The following is a 16,819-nucleotide window of genomic DNA, read 5'->3' as shown; positions in this document are numbered from 1 at the left end:
TAAATACACACGTGTTTATAAGATCTAAAGTAGTGTACAGTCACGTCCTAGGCCTTCACATTCACCCACCACTCACTCACAGGTTCACCCAGAGCAACTTCCAGTCCTGCAAGCTCCATGCATGGTAGATACTCTACATAAGTGTAACATTGTTTATCTTTTCTTGAGACGGAGTCTCACTCTGTTGCCCAGGCTGGTGTGCAGTGGCGTGATCTCGGCTCACTGCAAACTCTGCCTCCCAAGTTCAAGCGATTCTCCTGCCTCAGCCTCCTGAGTAGCCGGGGCTACAGGCGCGTGCCACCACACAAGACTATTTTTTAAATTTTTAGTAGAGACAGGGTTTCACCATGTTGGCCAGGCTGGTCTCGAACTCCTGACCTCAGGTGATCTGCCTGCCTCAGCCTCCCAAAGTACTGGGATTATAGGTGTGAGCCTCCATGCCCGGCCCACTGTTTATCTTTTATACCACATTTTTACTGTACTTTTATGCTTAGGTATGTTTAGATACACAAATACCACTGTGTTACAACTGCCTACAGGACTCAGTACAATAAGATGCCATATAGGTCTATAGCCTAGGAGTAATAAGCTATACCACACAGCCTAGGTGTGTAGTCAGCTATGCCATCTAGGTTCGTGTAAATGTGCTCTATCGTGTTCACAAAATGACACATTTCACAGAACAGATCCTCATTAAGTGATGCCATTACTACAGTTCACCTTGTTTCTTTTTATATCTTTGATGTGGCTACTAGAAAATTTTAAATTGGGGCTCACATTCTACTTCTAATGGACACTACTGTGCTAAAATATAATGTGCAAGTAAGGAAATAGAGATGATGCTGGAATGAGCAGATACAGGACAAGTCATGAGGGGGCCATCATTATCCTCCAGGACACTGGAGAGCAAATAACAGACTTATAAGGAGAGTGACAGGACGAGACCACCATGGTACTAATGTGGGTGCTAGCCTGGAGGAGAGCAAGGCTGTAGGCAGAGAGACCTGTTAGAAGCTTATAAAGCAGAGCGGAGAGGCAAAGAATACTCGAATTATGGCAGAGGAAAGTAGAATGAAAAAGAACCACAGCTCCTAAACAGAATGACTGCATCACAACCACCTGGAAAAACAACAAAGTCATCAACCAACTTTTAGAAATTATATGGTAATTCAGAAAGTCTGATGAGTATAAAATCAATAGCTTTCTAAACCTATTATAAAAATGTGAAAAAAGAAATCTCATTCATAATAGCAATATACCTGTACACTATTTTAAAACTACATAAAAAAACCACATAATCACATACACAAGTCTAGGAAAGAATTCAACAAGAAATGTGTCAGATCAATACAAAGAGGAACAGAAAACTTTAGTGAAGATCTAGAAGAAGACCAGAAGAGTGGAGATGTATGATAGCAGCTGTCAAACAGGACCAATCATGTGCCAGGCACTTTACATGTACATATATACTCATATTAAAGTATTCATTTAATCCTTTCAATAACCCTATGTGGGAGGTACTATAATTATCCTATTTTTGATAAGAAGAAAAGATTGTTCTATAGAAATACTCAAAATAATATGTAAATTCAATACAAACTTCATTTTAAAAAACTTTTTAAAGAATGAATTGACTGTGTGCAGATGAGAAAAATGGATGCAGCAACATGGATCAGCTGGAGGCCACGACCTGAGTGAATTAATGCAGGAACAGAAAACCAAATACTGCATGTTCTCACTTGTAAGTGCAGCTAAACACCCAGCACACATGGACATAAAGACGGGAACAACAGACACTGGGGACTACCAGAGGCGAGGGGAAGACAGGGAAGGGGACCGCAGGCTGAAAAACTACCTATACCCAATATCTGAGTGAAGGACTCATCCACACCCCAAACTCCAGCATAACGTGTTACCCATGTAACAAACCTGCACATGTACCCCCCTGAATTTAAAATAAAAGTTGAAATTATAAAAAAAAAAGAATGAATCGACCATCGAGACAGCGAAAAGACAACCCACAGAATGGGAAAAAATATTTACAAATCATATATTTGGGAAGGGTGTGTATCCAGAATATACAAAAATCTCTTACCACCAAATAATAAAAAGACAGACCAATTTAAAAACTGGCTAAGAATCTGAATAGGTATTTCTGTTCTTTATTTTTTAATATATTTTTTAGAGATGAGATCTGGCTCTGTTGCCCAGGCTGCAGTGCAGTGATGCAATCACAGCTCACGACAGCCTCAAACTCCTGGGCTCAAGTGATCCTTCTGCCTCAGCCTCTTGACTACAAGTGTGCTAACTGAACAGACAAGTCCAGCTAACTGAATAGACATTTCCTGATAGAGGGTATACAAATTGCCAATAAGCACTTGAAAAGATGTTCAATATCATGAGCTGTTAGGGAAATGCAAATCCAAACCACAATCAGATACCACTTTACACCAAGTAGGATGGTTCTGTTCAAAAAAACAAATAAGGCCAAGTATGGTGGTGCACACCTGTAATTCCAGCACTCTGATCCAAGGTGGGAGGATCACTTGACGCCAGGAATTTGAGACTAGCCTGGGCAACATAGTGAGACCCTGCCTCAAAAAAAAAAAAATTAATTGGCCAGGAGTGGTAGTGTGCCTATAGACTTAGCTACTTGGGAGGCTGAGGCAGGAGGATTGCTTGAGTTCAGGAGCTTGAGGCTGCAGTAAGCTTTGATCACTCCACTGCACTCCAGCCTGGTCAACAGAGTAAGACCCTGTCTCTCAAAAAAAAAAAAAAAAAAAAAAAAGTGCTGGCAATAATGTGGAGAAATTAGAAATCTCATGCATTGTTGGTGGGAATGTCAAATGGTACAGCTGCTCTGGAACACAGTCTGGCAGTTATATAACCTAGCAATGCCACTGGCAGGTATATACCCAAGGGAAATGAAAACACATGCCTGTACTAAAGTTCATAGCTATTCATAATAGCCCAAAAGTGGAAACAACCCAAATGTCAATTAGTTGATGAACAGATAAATAAAATGTAGCATATCCGTATGTTACGAGTTGAATCGTATTCCCCAAAAACATATGTTGAAGGTCTAACCCCCAGGACCTGTGAATGTGACCTTATTTGAAAATAGGGTCTTCACAGATGTAATCAAGTTAACATGAGGTCATACTGAAGTAGGGTGCGCCCTTAATCAACTATGACTTGTGTCCTTACAGGAGGAGGAGAAGAAACAGGCTTACGCTGAGCGAATCCAATGTGCAGACAGACACAGAGGGAAGGTGACCATTTGAACACAGAGGCAGAAACTGGAGTTGTGCAACTGCAAACCAAGAAATGCCATGGATTGCCAACAACCACCAGAAACTAGAAGAGGCAAGGTAGGATTCTCCCCTAGAGCCTTCAGGAAGAGCACAACCCTGCTGACACCTTAATTTTGAACTTCTAGCTTCCTTAACTGCGAGACAATAAACCTCTGTTGTTTTAAGTCAGCAGTTTGTGTTACTTTGACCACAGCCCTACAAAACAAATATACCATAGGATGAAATTTCATTCAGTAATAAAAAGAATGAAGTACTGAAACATGCTATAGCATGGAAGAATCTTCAGTACATTATCCTAAGTTAAAGCAGCCAGTCACAAAAGACTACACATTGTATGATTCCTTTTACACAAAACACCCAGATCTAGAAAGACAGAAATATTAGTGGTTGCCTAGGGCTGGGGTCTCAGGGGAGTCAGGGATAGGGAGTGACTTCTAATTGGTATGGGTTTCTTTTTGGGGTGATAAAAATGTTCTAAAATTAGACTATGGTGATGTTTGCATGACTCTATGAATATACTAAAATCATTATATTGTACACTTTGAAGAATTGTATGGTGTGTGAATTACATCTCAACAAAGCCATTAAAAAATGATTTGGAGCTGCGCGTGGTGGTTCACACCTTGTAATCCCAGCATTTTGGAAGGCCAAGGCGGGTGAGTCACTTGAACCCAGGAGTTCAAGACCAGCCTGCGCAACATGGTGAAACTTCATCTCTACAAACAATACAAAAATTAGCCAGTGTGGTGGTACACACCTGTAGTCCCAGCTACTTGGGGGGCTGAGGCAGGAGGATCACTTGAGCCCAGGAGGTCAAGGCTGCCACTGCACTCCAGCTGAGTGACAGAGTGAGACCTCATCTCTCTTTTTTTTTTTTTTTGAGACGGAGTCTTGCTCTGTTACCCAGGCTGGAGTGCAGTGGCGCAATTTCAGCTCACTGCAACCTCTGCCTCCTGGGTTCAAGTGATTTTCCTGCCTCAGCCTCCTGAGTAGCTGGGATTACAGGCGCACACCATCATGCCCGGCTAATTTTTGTATTTTTAGTAGAGACAGGGTTTCACCATGTTGGTCAGGCTGGTCTCAAACTCTTGACCTGGTGATCTGCCCGTCTCAACCACCCAAAGTGCTGGGATTACAGACGTGAGCCACCGCGCCCGGCTCCCATCTCTTAAAAGAAAAAAATAATTGACAAGTTGACTGTAAAATTAATCTGGAAAAGAAACTAATAATAACCAAAAATATTGTTTTTTAAATGAGAGTACATGAGCTGATATAGTATATGACTTCCAATAAAATAATAATCATGATGGAGTATTTACCCTATTAATGTCAACATATAACATATAGTTTAATATAGGATGTTGTGATATTGGTCTAGCAAAATAGAAAAGTATGCCATAGAACAGAAGACAGTCTAGAAACAGATCCTGTATGATAAATGAGCACATGAGGCCAGGCGAGGTGGCTCATGTCCATAATTCCAGAACTTTGGGAGGCTGAGGGGGGAGAATCTCCTGAGGCCAGGAGTTTGAGACCAGCCTGAACAACATAGCAAAAACTCATCTCTATCTCTACAAATAAAAATTAAAAAGAAAAAAAAGAAATTAGTACATGGTAAGTGTGGCATTTCGGATTAATGGTTCAAGAATGGACTGACTAGGCCGGGCGAGGTGGCTCACGCCTGTAATCCCAGCACTTTGGGAGGCCGAGGCAGGTGGATCACGAGGTCAGTAGATCGAGACCATCCTAGCGAACACGGTGAAACCCCATCTCTACCAAAAATACAAAAAATTAGCCAGGCGAGGTGGTGGGCGCCTGTAGTCCCAGCTACCTGGGAGGCTGAGGCAGGAGAATGGCATGAACTCAGGAGGCAGAGGTTGCAGTGAGCTGAGATCGCGCCACTGCACTCCAGCCTGGGCGACACAGCGAGACTCCGACTCAAAAAAAAAAAAAAGAATGGACTGACTGTTCGAGGTGACAGTATTTGGAAAACAACAATTACACACACACAATTCCAGAGGAATTAAAGAAAAAAAACTATTCCCACAAGAAGAACTTCAAGGAGAAAACAGAGCTTTAGGAGAAAACCCTCCTCTCTCTAAAAGTAGAGAAGGATTTTTCAACTTCAGCACAATTGACATTTTTGGCTGGTGAAATTCTTTGTTGTGGGAAGCTTTCCCGTGCGCTGTAGGATGTTTAGCAGCACCCCTCGCTTTTACTCACTAGATAACCAATAGCAGCACCATCCTAGTGGAACAAACAAAAAATGTTTACAGACATTGCCAAATAACCCCGAGAGCAAAAATCTCTGCCATTTAAGAACCACTCGGATTGGGAATGATAGCCACAAAATACAAACACACACATAACAGACTGATAAATTAAAACCTAAAATTTTAAACTTTGTTTCAACAAAGATGCCATATAGTTAAAAGACAAGCAACAACTTAAAAAAGCAATAAGCAGGGAGTAAATATTATAAACACATATGAATAACAAAAGATCAAAATCCAGAACATATAAAATACTATTATAAATCAATAAGGAAAAGACAATCCAATAGAAAGAGATGTTTCTCAAAAGAGGAAATACAAATGGCTGACAATCATGAAGATGTTCAATCTCAATAGTAATCAGGGGAATGCAAATTAAAACAGCAATGAGAAATCACTTTTCCATCCATCAGATTGGCAAAAACAAAAAAGATCGATACCATTAAATGATCAAAAGAGCATGGTGGGCCAGACACGGTGGCTCACACCTGTAATCCAATCACTTCGGGAGGCCAAGGCGGGCGGATCACTCGAGGTTAGGAGTTCGAGACCAGCCTGGCAAATACGGTGAAACCCCGTCTCTACTAAAAATACAAAAATTAGCCAGGCGTGGTAGCGGGTGCCTGTAATACCAGCTACTCGGGAGGCTGAGGCAGGAGAATCGCTTGAACCTGGGAGGCAGAGGCTGCAGTGAGCCGAGATCACACCACGGCACTCCAACCTGGGCAACAGAGCAAGACTCTGTCTCAAAAAAAAAAAAAAAAAGAGAGAGAGAATGGAGGAAATTATTATCCACCGTGGGTGGCAGTTTGGCATTCCTAAATCCCCATACTCTCCCACCCAGCAATTCCACCTGCAGGTACCCATCCTTGAGAAATGCTCTCACATGGGCTCTCACAGAGGTGTGCGGGAAGGATGTTCTCCGCCATACTGTGTCTAACAATGAAAAACTGGAAACAATCTATGGAATCTTACATAACCATGGAATTTACAGAGCAAGCAGAAAGAATAGGTAGATCTCTAGGTACTGACAAATAAAAAATTCCAAGACCCGTTTTTAAGCATAAAACGTCAAGTTGTGTAATGCATAAAACATGCATATTTGTAAAAGTTTAAAGCGAAATCTTACAAACATATATCTTATACGTACACATACTTGTCAAATAAATGCAAAGAAAAATACACACAAACTGACAACAGTTCTTATTTTGTGGGAAAGGGACTGTTAAAGAAGGTGGAGATGGAAAAAAAACAAAATCAAAGAGGATCTGTCTTCCACACTCCCCACCCTCACCACCAAGAACATCAAGCTAAGAAAGATCTGTCTTGTTTAAAATTTTTACATAATTTTGTTACAAGGCTTTATGCACGGACTATAACTAGAATATTTTAAAAATACATTTTTAAAACAAGCTCAACTTGACCAAATTTAATCCATCTTCCCCGCTGCGCCCCAACCCGCACTTCCTAATTCCTATGATTAACAAAACCTTTCAATTCCTTCTATCCTTGGAACAGAACTAAGAAAATAAAGTATAATTTCAATTTTGTGTTTTTGAGGAGAGGGTATATAAAGGAGTTTGAATGCTGGAATCATATCAAAAGCTTATCGGGGGATTGGTTTGTTTGTATTTTAAGGAGCAGATGTCAATTTTGTAATAAATAATGATTAAGGTTCTTAGTTTTGATCCATCCCAGGGATGTGAAAAGCGAAAGAGGTGGCTCCCGGCAAGGCCCAGAGCAGGGTGTGGTCTGGGAGGACAGGGATGGTAGCGAGGGTGGCGGCTCACACCAGTCCAGGGGAGAAAACAGCAGCTGTTGCCGCGTCGAACCCGCAGCGCCCGAGGAGCTACCAGGTGCCGCGGGCGGGGCCTCCTTTTTAGCTGACTGGGACACGCAGCCTCCAGGGTCTGGTAGAGTCTCCCAGGGAGAGGGTAAGGGGGTCGAAAGGAGAGGCCCAAGGAGGGCGTGGGAGGCCGCGGGCAGGGGTAAGGCCCTCCTTGCGCACCTGGGTGCTGAACCGCCCCGCCGTGTGCGACGGGGGCGAGGGGGTCACGCCGAGGGGCGGGGAGAGGGGCAGGGCCAACTCGCTCCGGGACAGCGGGGTCCCCGCAATGTCACCCCCGTACACGGTAATATCCCCCCGCTCCACGACCCCTCTTAGTCTGCACTGGAAGCACCCCCTGCCCCGCGCACAATCCTGGTGCAAGGCTTCGCCGGCTTCTGAGCCTCACTTACCTGCTGTCTCGGACTGGGCCGCACACCTGCAGCGGGCTCACGTTAAAGACCTGGAACCTGTGCGGCCGCCTGCGCGCACCCACCCGGATTCACTAGGGCCGTAACCACTTCCGTTCCTGCGACAGGCCTGGAGGACGTAATCCCAGCTGGCGTGTGGGAACAGGCAACGCCATTTTGTACGGAAGCTACTGGGGCAGGTGATGCCTACCCAGTCACTCTCTTCTGATGAACGAAGGATCTGTTAAAATTGGAAGGGCTTAACGTCTTCTTCAGAAAAGTGACGCATTTGTTACTGGGATGGTATGTTTGTGTTTTGGTTTTGGCTTTGAAGGGAGAAACCTCCAGAACTCTCACAAATGTAATATGGGACATCGAATTTTCATTCTTTAGTATCCTGCGTACTGTTTTTCTGCTAAACGATAACAGTAAATAGAAGGAAAGACACTGTATTTAAATAATGTAGTCTTCATTAGCAGTGCACATTATCCTATAGCCACTATAATAATTTCATGTACCCTCCTTTTTTTTTTTTTTTTTTTGGTAGATACTGTCTCCCTACATTGCCTAGGCTGGTCTCGAACTCCTGGGCTCAAGCGAACCTCACAACTCGGCCTCCCAAAGTGCTGGGATTACAGGCGTGAATGCCCAACCTATGCCATCTTTTATAGCGATAACCACAATACTTTCTGTTTATATATTAAATCGTTCATCCAATCAGTCTTTATTAGCAATTATATGTGAGGCAGTTAATCTGTGCTGCATGCATGCTTTTCCTTTCTCATGGAATGTGTAAAACAGAAGGAGAAATGAGATGTGCATAAATAACCAATATAAGGTATAATAATAGCTACCATTTGTTGACTTTGTGCTCACCTGTTGCTAGGAACTTTGCAAAGCATTTTACTTATTTTTTCTCCTTTAATCCCCATAACAACCCTGTGAGGCAGTACTATTATTAGTGCCGTTTTACATAAAATAGAAAAAGGTTAAATAACTTCCTCAAGGTAATTCAGCAAGTAAGCACTGGAGTTAGGAATCAAACCTCATATTTCTGATTGCAGAGCATGTGGCCCCATCCTTTATACTATATTGCCTTCAATACAAGCGCAAATGTTTTAAATTCCATTGAATGAGTACCCATGGGGGAAATTTCCAGCTATTATAGAGGATTAACTCCCTGAATTTTTATCTGCTCCATCTTGAAACACTTAAAAAACAAAGGATAAAGAGGAAATGCAAATTAAAACCACAATGAGATATATCTAAATGAAAAAGAAAATATCAAGTATTGGCAAGATTGTGGAGCAACCACTACTCTCATATGCTCCTGAAGGGAACATAAATTGATGCAATCACTTTGTTTAACTGTTTGGCGGTATCAACTGAAGCTGAATATGTGAAAAGACTTTGTTCCAACAATTTCACCCCTAGCTGGGGCACAGTGGCTCAACGTGTCATCCCAGCACTTTAGGGATTTTCACTGTGTTGCCCAGGCTGGTCTTGAACTCCTGGCCTCAAGCGATCCTCCCACCTCGGCCTCCCAAAGTGCTGGGCATCATGGTGCGCACCTGTGGTCCCAGCTACTCCAGAAGCTTAGGCAGGAGGACCTCTTGATCCCTGGAGTTTGAGGCTGCAGTGAGTTGTGATCACACCACTGCAGTCCAGCATAGGTGACAGAGCTAGACCCTGCCTCGAAAACAAAAACAACAAAAAACAATTTTACTCCTAGTTATATATATGCAACTGAAATGTCTGCATGTATTCACCAAAAGGACATGTACAAAAAAAAGCTCATACCCATACTTTCAACAGCCCCAAACTGGAAACTACCCAAATATCCCTGCTATTAGAAGTCACTGTATATAATGATTAATCTTAGGGTAGTAATAACTGGAAGGGAACATGAGGAGGTTCACAAAGTGCTGATAATGTTCTATTTCTTAATCTGAGTGCGGCTTTACATGTGTATTCAGGTTATATTTGTGAGCACTTTTCTGGTTTCATATATGCTTCGATAAAAGGGTTTTTTAAAAATGATAGTAAAGGAGTGAAAAGTTTGTTAACCCAAAGAAGAAAGAACAGGAAAGGACATAGTACCAAACTAAAAAAAAAGATACAATTTTAAAAGATAGAAATTAGATTAGAATGGCAGATACATTGTATGCTTGTATCAAAATATCTCATGTACCCCATAAATATGTACATCTACTGTGTGCCCACAAAAATTAAAAATTAAAAACAAAAAGAATAGCAGAATATTGACATTTGGAGGATTTCATAAAGAACTGTCTGGGTTCACAAGCAATCACTCTACATTAAGGCCCAGTCAACAAGACTCATCTGTGCATACAGAATTTCTAATCAGCTTTTAAAATACAGTTTCTCACTTTTAAATATGAGAAGACATCCAAGAATCACCAGTCATTATGGGAATGTCTGACATAATTAATTAACCTTTTCTAAGGAGCATGTATAGAACTATGTATAGAACCCTCCATTCCTGAGGAAGAGAAAGAAAAGAACTATGTCCTCAACGATGTGAAAACACAAATTGTTCTCAAATATACTTTTCACATTTACAGGGAAGATTTAAGAAAATTAATTTTGATTTAGGCATTGATTATCTAACAGGTTGCTGTTTTTAAAATCAAATAATTTTTAAAAATGTAGGCTATTGAGCAACTTTTTACAAATTGCAAAAAATTGCTATCATACAGATCACATTATCTGACTACATTGCAATTAAGTTAGAAATCAACAATGAGGCTGGGTGCGGTGGCTCATGCCTGTAATCCCAGCAGTTTGGGAGGCTGAGGCAGGTGGATCACCTGAGGTCAGGAGTTCAAGACCAGCCTGGCCAACACGGTGAAACCCTGTGTCTACTAAAAATACAAAAATTAGCCAGGCACAGTGGCCGATGCCTGTAAACCCAGCTACTTGGGAGACTGAGGCAGGAGAACTGCTTGAACTGGGGAGACGGAGGTTGCAGTAAGCCGAGATCGTGCCACTGCATTCCAGCATGGGCAACAGAGCGAGGCTCCATCAAAAAAAAAGAGAGAGAGAATGAAAGAGAGAGAAAGAAAGAAAGAGGGAGAGAGGGAAGAAGGAAGGAAGGAAGGAAGGAAGGAAGGAAGGAAGGAAGGAAGGAAGGAAGGAAGGGAGGGAAAGAAAGGATTATTTTTAAAACTCCATGTACTTGGAAATTACGTCTGTAATCCCAGCACTTTGAGAGACTTAGGCATGTGGGTCACTTGAGCCTAGGAGTTTGAGACCACTCTGGGCAACATGGCAAAACTCCACCTCTACCCAAAATACAAAAATTAGCTGGATGTGGTGGCACACACCTGTGGTCCCAGCTACTCGGGAGGCAGATGTGGGAGGATCGCTTGAGTCTTGGGGGTGGAGGTTAAACAATGGCTAAAATCCAAAACACTGCCAACACCAAATTCTGCTAAGGATGTGGAGCAACAGGAACTCTCATTCATTGCTGTTGGGAATGCAAAATGGTATAGCCACTTCTGAAGACAGTTTGGCAGTTTCCTATAAAGGTAAAGATAGTCTCAGCATGCAATCCAGCAGCCACACCCTTGGGTATTTACCAAAATGAGTTGAAAACTTAGGACCACACATAAACTTGCACATGAATGTTGACAGCAGGTTTATTTATAAGCTGGAAACAACCAAGATGTCTTTCAGTAGGTGGAAGAATAACCAAACTGGTACATCCTTACAATGGAATATTATTCAGAACTAAAAAGAAAGAAGTTATCGAGCTGCAAAAAATAATATGGAGAAACCTTAAATGTATATTGCTAAGTGAAAGAGGTCAGTCTGCAATGGCTACATACCGTATGGTTCCAACAGTATGACATTTTGGAAAAGGCAAAGCTGTAGAGACAGTAAAAAGATCAATGGTTGCCAGGGATTCCAGGGGAGGAGGAAAGGCGGAATAGCTGGAGCAAGGGGATTTTTAGGCCAGTGAAACTATTCTGTGTGATACAGTAATGGTGGATACATGACATTAGGCATTTGTCAAAATGTGTGGAACTGTGCAACATGATGAGTGAACTCTAATGTAAACTATAAACTTTGGCTAATAAGGTATCAATATAATTTTGTAGCAAATGTACAATACCCATGCAAGATGTCAATAATAGATGAAACTGCAACTGCATGTGGTGAGGGGAGGTATGTGGGAGCTCTCTGCACATTCTGTTCAAATTTTCTGTAAACCTAAAACTGCTCTAGAAATAAAGTCAATTAATTTTTTTAAAAAAAGGTTATTGTGTGAACTATCTAAAATACTTTATTCATTTGTTTATTCATTCCAAGGACAACTTAATGTCAAGCACTGGGCTAGGGATTCATGGGACATCATGTGCAGAAAATTCACAAGGAACTGTGGCCGGAAGTGCTGGTTGCCCACCTAGTATGCATTCTCCCTTTCCACTTAGCGGGCATTAAACAATTGCATTTACAAAATACAATTTTCTGTCTTCATTAGGAGTAGGTGTGGCCATGTGACTAAGTTCTGGCTAATTAGTTATAAGCAAAAGTTTTTGCATGGGACTTTTGGTAATGTTTCTAAAAAGGTGACAGGCTGGGTGCGGTGGCTTATTCCTGTAATCCCAGCACTTTGAAAGTCCAAGGCGGGTGGATCACTTGAGGTCAGGAGTTCAAGACCACCAACATGGTGAAACCCCATCTCTACTAAAAATTCAAAAATTAGCTGGATGTGGTGGCACATACCTGTAATCCAAGCTACTTGGGAAGCTGGAGCATGAGAATCGCTTGAACCTGGGAGGCAGAGGTTGCAGTGAGCTGAGATTGCACTACTGCACTCTAGCCTGAGTGACAGAGCGAGAGACTCTGTCTCAAAAAAAAAAAAAAAAAAAGAAAGAAAAGAAAAAGGGGATGAAGAGGACAGAGCTGGGTGTGATGGCCCACACCTGTAATCTCAGCACTTTGAGAGGCCAAGACAGGAGGATCACTTGAGCCCAGGAGTTCAAGACCAGGCTGGGCAACATAGGGATACCCCGTTTCTACAAAAGAGTAAAAAATTAGCTGGGCATGGTAGTTTGTGCCTGTAGTCCCAGTTACTTGGAAGGCCAAGGTGGAAGGATTGCTTGAGCCAGGGAGGGCAAGGCTGCCAGTGAGCCATGACTGGGCCACTGCACTCTAGCCTGGTAGACAGAGATTCTGTCTCATAAATAATGAGGGGAGAGACAACTCCCACAAGGCCTCTTTTGCCTTTTGTCATTGCCCTTCCCCTTCTTCCTTGCTTATACTAAGACCTGATAGCTGAAGCTCCAACAGTTCTCTGCCATCACAGTGGCAATTTAAAATGAAATCCAGGTGCTTAGGAAGACGGAGTGGAGAGGTAGATGTAGCCTGGATCCCTGATGCCTTCTGTAGTTTCCATACTAACCCTGAGCAACCTACCTCTGAACTTTGAACTTTTTTTTTTTTTTTTTTTTGAGATGGAGTCTCATTCTGTTGCCCAGGCTGGAGTGCAGTAGCATGATATCGGCTCACTGCAACCTCTGCTTCCCAGGTTCAAGTGGTTCTCCTGCCTCACCCTCCTGAGTAGCTAGGACTACAGGTGCATGCCACTCCACCTGGCTAATTTTTTATATTTTTAGTAGAGACGGGGTTTCACCATATTGGCCAGGCTGGTCTCGAACTCCTGACCTCGTGATCCACCTGCCTCAGCCTCCCAAAGTGCTGGGATTACAGGCGTGAGGCACCACACTCGGCCTGTACTTCTTTTACATGGGAAAATAAACCTCTAATTTTCTTAAGCTACTGCAGTCAATGTTACTAGTGGTAGAATCCAATCCCTAACTGATATGGAAAACAAAAGATATTAATGATAAATGCATGCCACACCAGTCAACTAAAACCTATTTAATACAATGCCCAGCACTGAAGATACACAAAAAAGGTAGAAGATAATGATGGAGGTCAAAATTTAGAGGAATCGCTGCCTGATAGACTATTTCTGAAAAATCTTTCCTTCCATTGATTTTTTTTTTTTTTAAGAAACAGGGTCTTGCTCTGTTGCCCAGGCTGGATGAAGTATAGTGGCATGATCCTAGTTCACTGCAACCTCAAACTTCTGGGCTGAAGCAATCCTCCCCGCTCAGCCTCTCAAGTAGCTGGGACTGCAGGAGTGCATCACCACACTCAACTAATTTTTTAATTTTTAGTAGAGACAAGGTCTTGCTGTGCAGCCAAGGCTAGTCTCAAACTCCTAGCCTCAAGCAATCCTCCCACCTCAGCCTTCCGAAGTGCTGGGATTACAGGTATGAGCCACTGTGCCTGGCCCCTTCCGATGATATTTTTTTTTTTTTTTTTTTTTTTTTTGAGATGGAGTCTCGCTCTGTCACCCAGGCTGGAGTGCAGTGGCGCGATCTCGGCTCACTGCAAGCTCCACCTCCCGGGTTCACGCCATTCTCCTGCCTCAGCCTCCCGAGTAGCTGGGACTACAGGCGCCCGCCACCACGCCCGGCTAATTTTTTGTATTTTTAGTAGAGACGGGGTTTCACCACGTTAGCCAGGATGGTCTCGATCTCCTGACCTCATGATCCACCTGCTTTGGCCTCCCAAAGTGCTGGATTACAAGCATGAGCCACCGCGCCCGGCCCTTCTGATGATATTCTATCCATGCTTTCTACCCACTGATTCCTTTCCTCTATAAATTTGGGTAATATTATTAGGTACTATACAGACTATAAAATATATAGCTATTGTCTGTGCACTCAAGAAGCTCTGGAGCTACTTGGAAACACAAGAAAGAATGTTTGTTAGCAAATGAGAAGGGTTTTTGGTGGTTTAGAGAACTTTGTTTCTGCAATAAGTGGTGTGTTTGGGGCAAAATGAGGTGCCGAGCTGAATTGCTTTGTAGGGTAAAAGGATAAGGAATTAGAAAGCTCAGTGAGTCAATCAAAGATTGACAAGGGAATCAGCAAGGCTCCAAAATTATTGGAAAGAAGATATCTACAGAGGAGAGACTTTAGGGGAGAAAGAAATGTTTAAGATGTTTGGGGAGTTGAATTTAAGTTGCTACGGGGTTTGTGAATGTTATCTAACTTCATCTTCTATCTTCCACAGGTAAGGTTCAGCAAAGTCTATGTCATTCTCTAATCCTTTTGATCCAGCGGATTCTTTGGAGGAATTTGAATACATATTGGATTTTGCATCCAGGTTTGCAAGAGGAAAATACAAAGGTGACTTCTGGGCCTGCTGGAGGTGGAGGGTAGAGGATGGACAGCTGACATCTAGTCACAGAGGAAAGAACACAGAAAGAGATCTCCAGTTAAAGCTGATAGATTGAACCACACACAACCCACCTCCTTCTAAAATCCCTCTAGAACAATGGTTTAAAAAAAGTACTTTAACATAAAACTTCAAAATCAAAAAGATGAGGAAAATGATGAAAACCACTCAGATAAGAAGAGAGGATATTTATGCAGAGGCTGCCGTCGTTGGGAGTCCGCCACCATACCACCATACTTTGGTGAGACTTGAAGGCAGGCAGGGAGTGGAAACACTTTATGCTGTAGTGAAAAAAGGGGAAGGCTTCGGTATGCTCTGACTGGAGATCATTGTCATGGGAAAACTGCAGGTGGGCTAACTAGAGGCTGGGCTTCTTGTGTAATGGTTTGGCTTTCTCTGGTTGGTCCTGTGTTGAAAATAGGGGCAAAATATAGGGAAGCTGACTCATTGACCAAGCCCTGCCCAGGCTGGCCGATTGCAGAGGTTGTGGGTCAGAGTTCTATTGTCATATATGGTCTGGCTACTGTCTGTTTATATAATCCGTCTCTCAGAGAACAGTAGAGGAGATCAAATTATTAACATTTTGGAAGCTGGAAAGCAGGAGGATAGTGTGAGCTGAATTAGCAGACTTGCCATCTATCAAAGGGGATAGCCAAAAGCAAGCCAGATTTGCCCCAGAGAACCACCAAATGTTCAAGAATTGGCAGCACCAGGTACCCCCAGAAGCAGGGATAAAGTGGGGGCTGAAATTGGACAGTTAGTTCAAAGTCTATTTCAGAAGCATTAGACCACTGGATTTCTTCCCCAGCTCCCAAATGACTGCCTGGTGCAAAAGACTCAGGATTGATTCCCTGGAGAGAGTAGGTAGTTCTTTGTCTAGTTAAGGATGGGATGCCATAACAAACATGCCAATTCAGTGAAAGTACCTACTTTCAAGACTCCTGCTTAACTCCCCTAAATCAGCAGCCAATGTTAGAAGCCAAGTGTTAAAGTTTTTCAGATAATTTTGCTGTAAGCCTATGGGGAAATTTCATTACCATCTCATAGCAAGACCTATAGTATAAGAGCAGGCCTATAGTAGCATATGGGGGAAAGTCTAAAAGACTTTGAAATGGACCAAAAGATTATTGAGAAATGGAAAACTGCATTGTTTTAAGTATCCCTTTCCAACTTATCAGATTCTATGGGGTTTATACCTTTCATTGTCTTTGAGGTATTTAACAATCCTAAAGAGATAGACTCTAACTTGTAGAAAACTAAGAGTAACATAAATAATTATCGTCTTTAGATATACAAATAAATTCTGTTCTGAGAAGTTTCTGTTGACTTCCCTTTCTCACTGTTCTATTCAGAACATTGATTTCAGGTGGGGTGTAGAGGCTCATGCCTATAATCCCAGCACTTTGGGAGGCCAAAGCAGGAGGATTGCTTGAGCCCAGCCTGAGCAACATAGCAAGATCCCATCACTACAGAAAAAACTTTAATTAACGGGGCATGGTGATGTGCACCTGTAGTCCCAGCTACTAGGGAGGCTGAGGTGGGAGGATTGCTTGAGCCTAGGAGTTTGAGGTTACAGTGATGTATGATGGCACCACTGCACTGCAGCCAAGGCAACAGAGCAAGACCCTGTCAGAGAGGTGGGGGGTGCAGGAGAGACAGAGAGAGAGAGAGAAAAGAGAGGAGAGAGAGAGACTGGGTGTGGTGGCACACACCTGT

The 16,819-nt window shown here is 42.6% G+C and overlaps 1 protein-coding gene and 2 long non-coding RNA genes across 6 annotated transcripts in view; 2 read left to right on the top strand and 1 right to left on the bottom strand.

Moving 5' to 3' along the window:
• Nucleotides 1–3,445, top strand: part of LOC115930607 (uncharacterized) — a 64,496-nt gene extending 61,051 nt beyond the window's left edge. The window contains exon 5 of the long non-coding RNA XR_008671540.2: nt 3,210–3,445. This is a non-coding gene — a long non-coding RNA (uncharacterized lncRNA). The remainder of the gene's footprint in view (nt 1–3,209) is intronic.
• The window catches only part of EXD2 (exonuclease 3'-5' domain containing 2), a 51,044-nt gene extending 42,948 nt beyond the window's left edge, over nt 1–8,096 (bottom strand). The window contains exon 1 of one of the 4 annotated variants that reach the window (XM_004055351.4): nt 7,826–8,096. The gene's annotated coding sequence lies outside the window, so the exon portion shown is untranslated. Of the gene's footprint in view, nt 1–7,377; nt 7,605–7,825 lie in introns of those variants that run through there. The other 3 variants (XM_019010112.3, XM_019010113.3, XM_055362191.2) reach the window with 3 other exon arrangements.
• On the top strand, nt 7,951–16,418 carry LOC134757130 (uncharacterized). The gene is made up of 2 exons (XR_010130778.1): nt 7,951–8,125; nt 14,939–16,418. It is a non-coding gene; the product is annotated as an uncharacterized lncRNA (long non-coding RNA).
• The last annotated feature ends 401 nt before the right edge of the window (nt 16,419–16,819 follow it).

Source organism: Gorilla gorilla, chromosome 15 (genome assembly GCF_029281585.2).
Source record: "Gorilla gorilla gorilla isolate KB3781 chromosome 15, NHGRI_mGorGor1-v2.1_pri, whole genome shotgun sequence".
In the NCBI taxonomy this organism is placed as follows: domain Eukaryota; kingdom Metazoa; phylum Chordata; class Mammalia; order Primates; family Hominidae; genus Gorilla; species Gorilla gorilla.
This window is presented reverse-complemented; position numbering and strand designations above follow the sequence as displayed.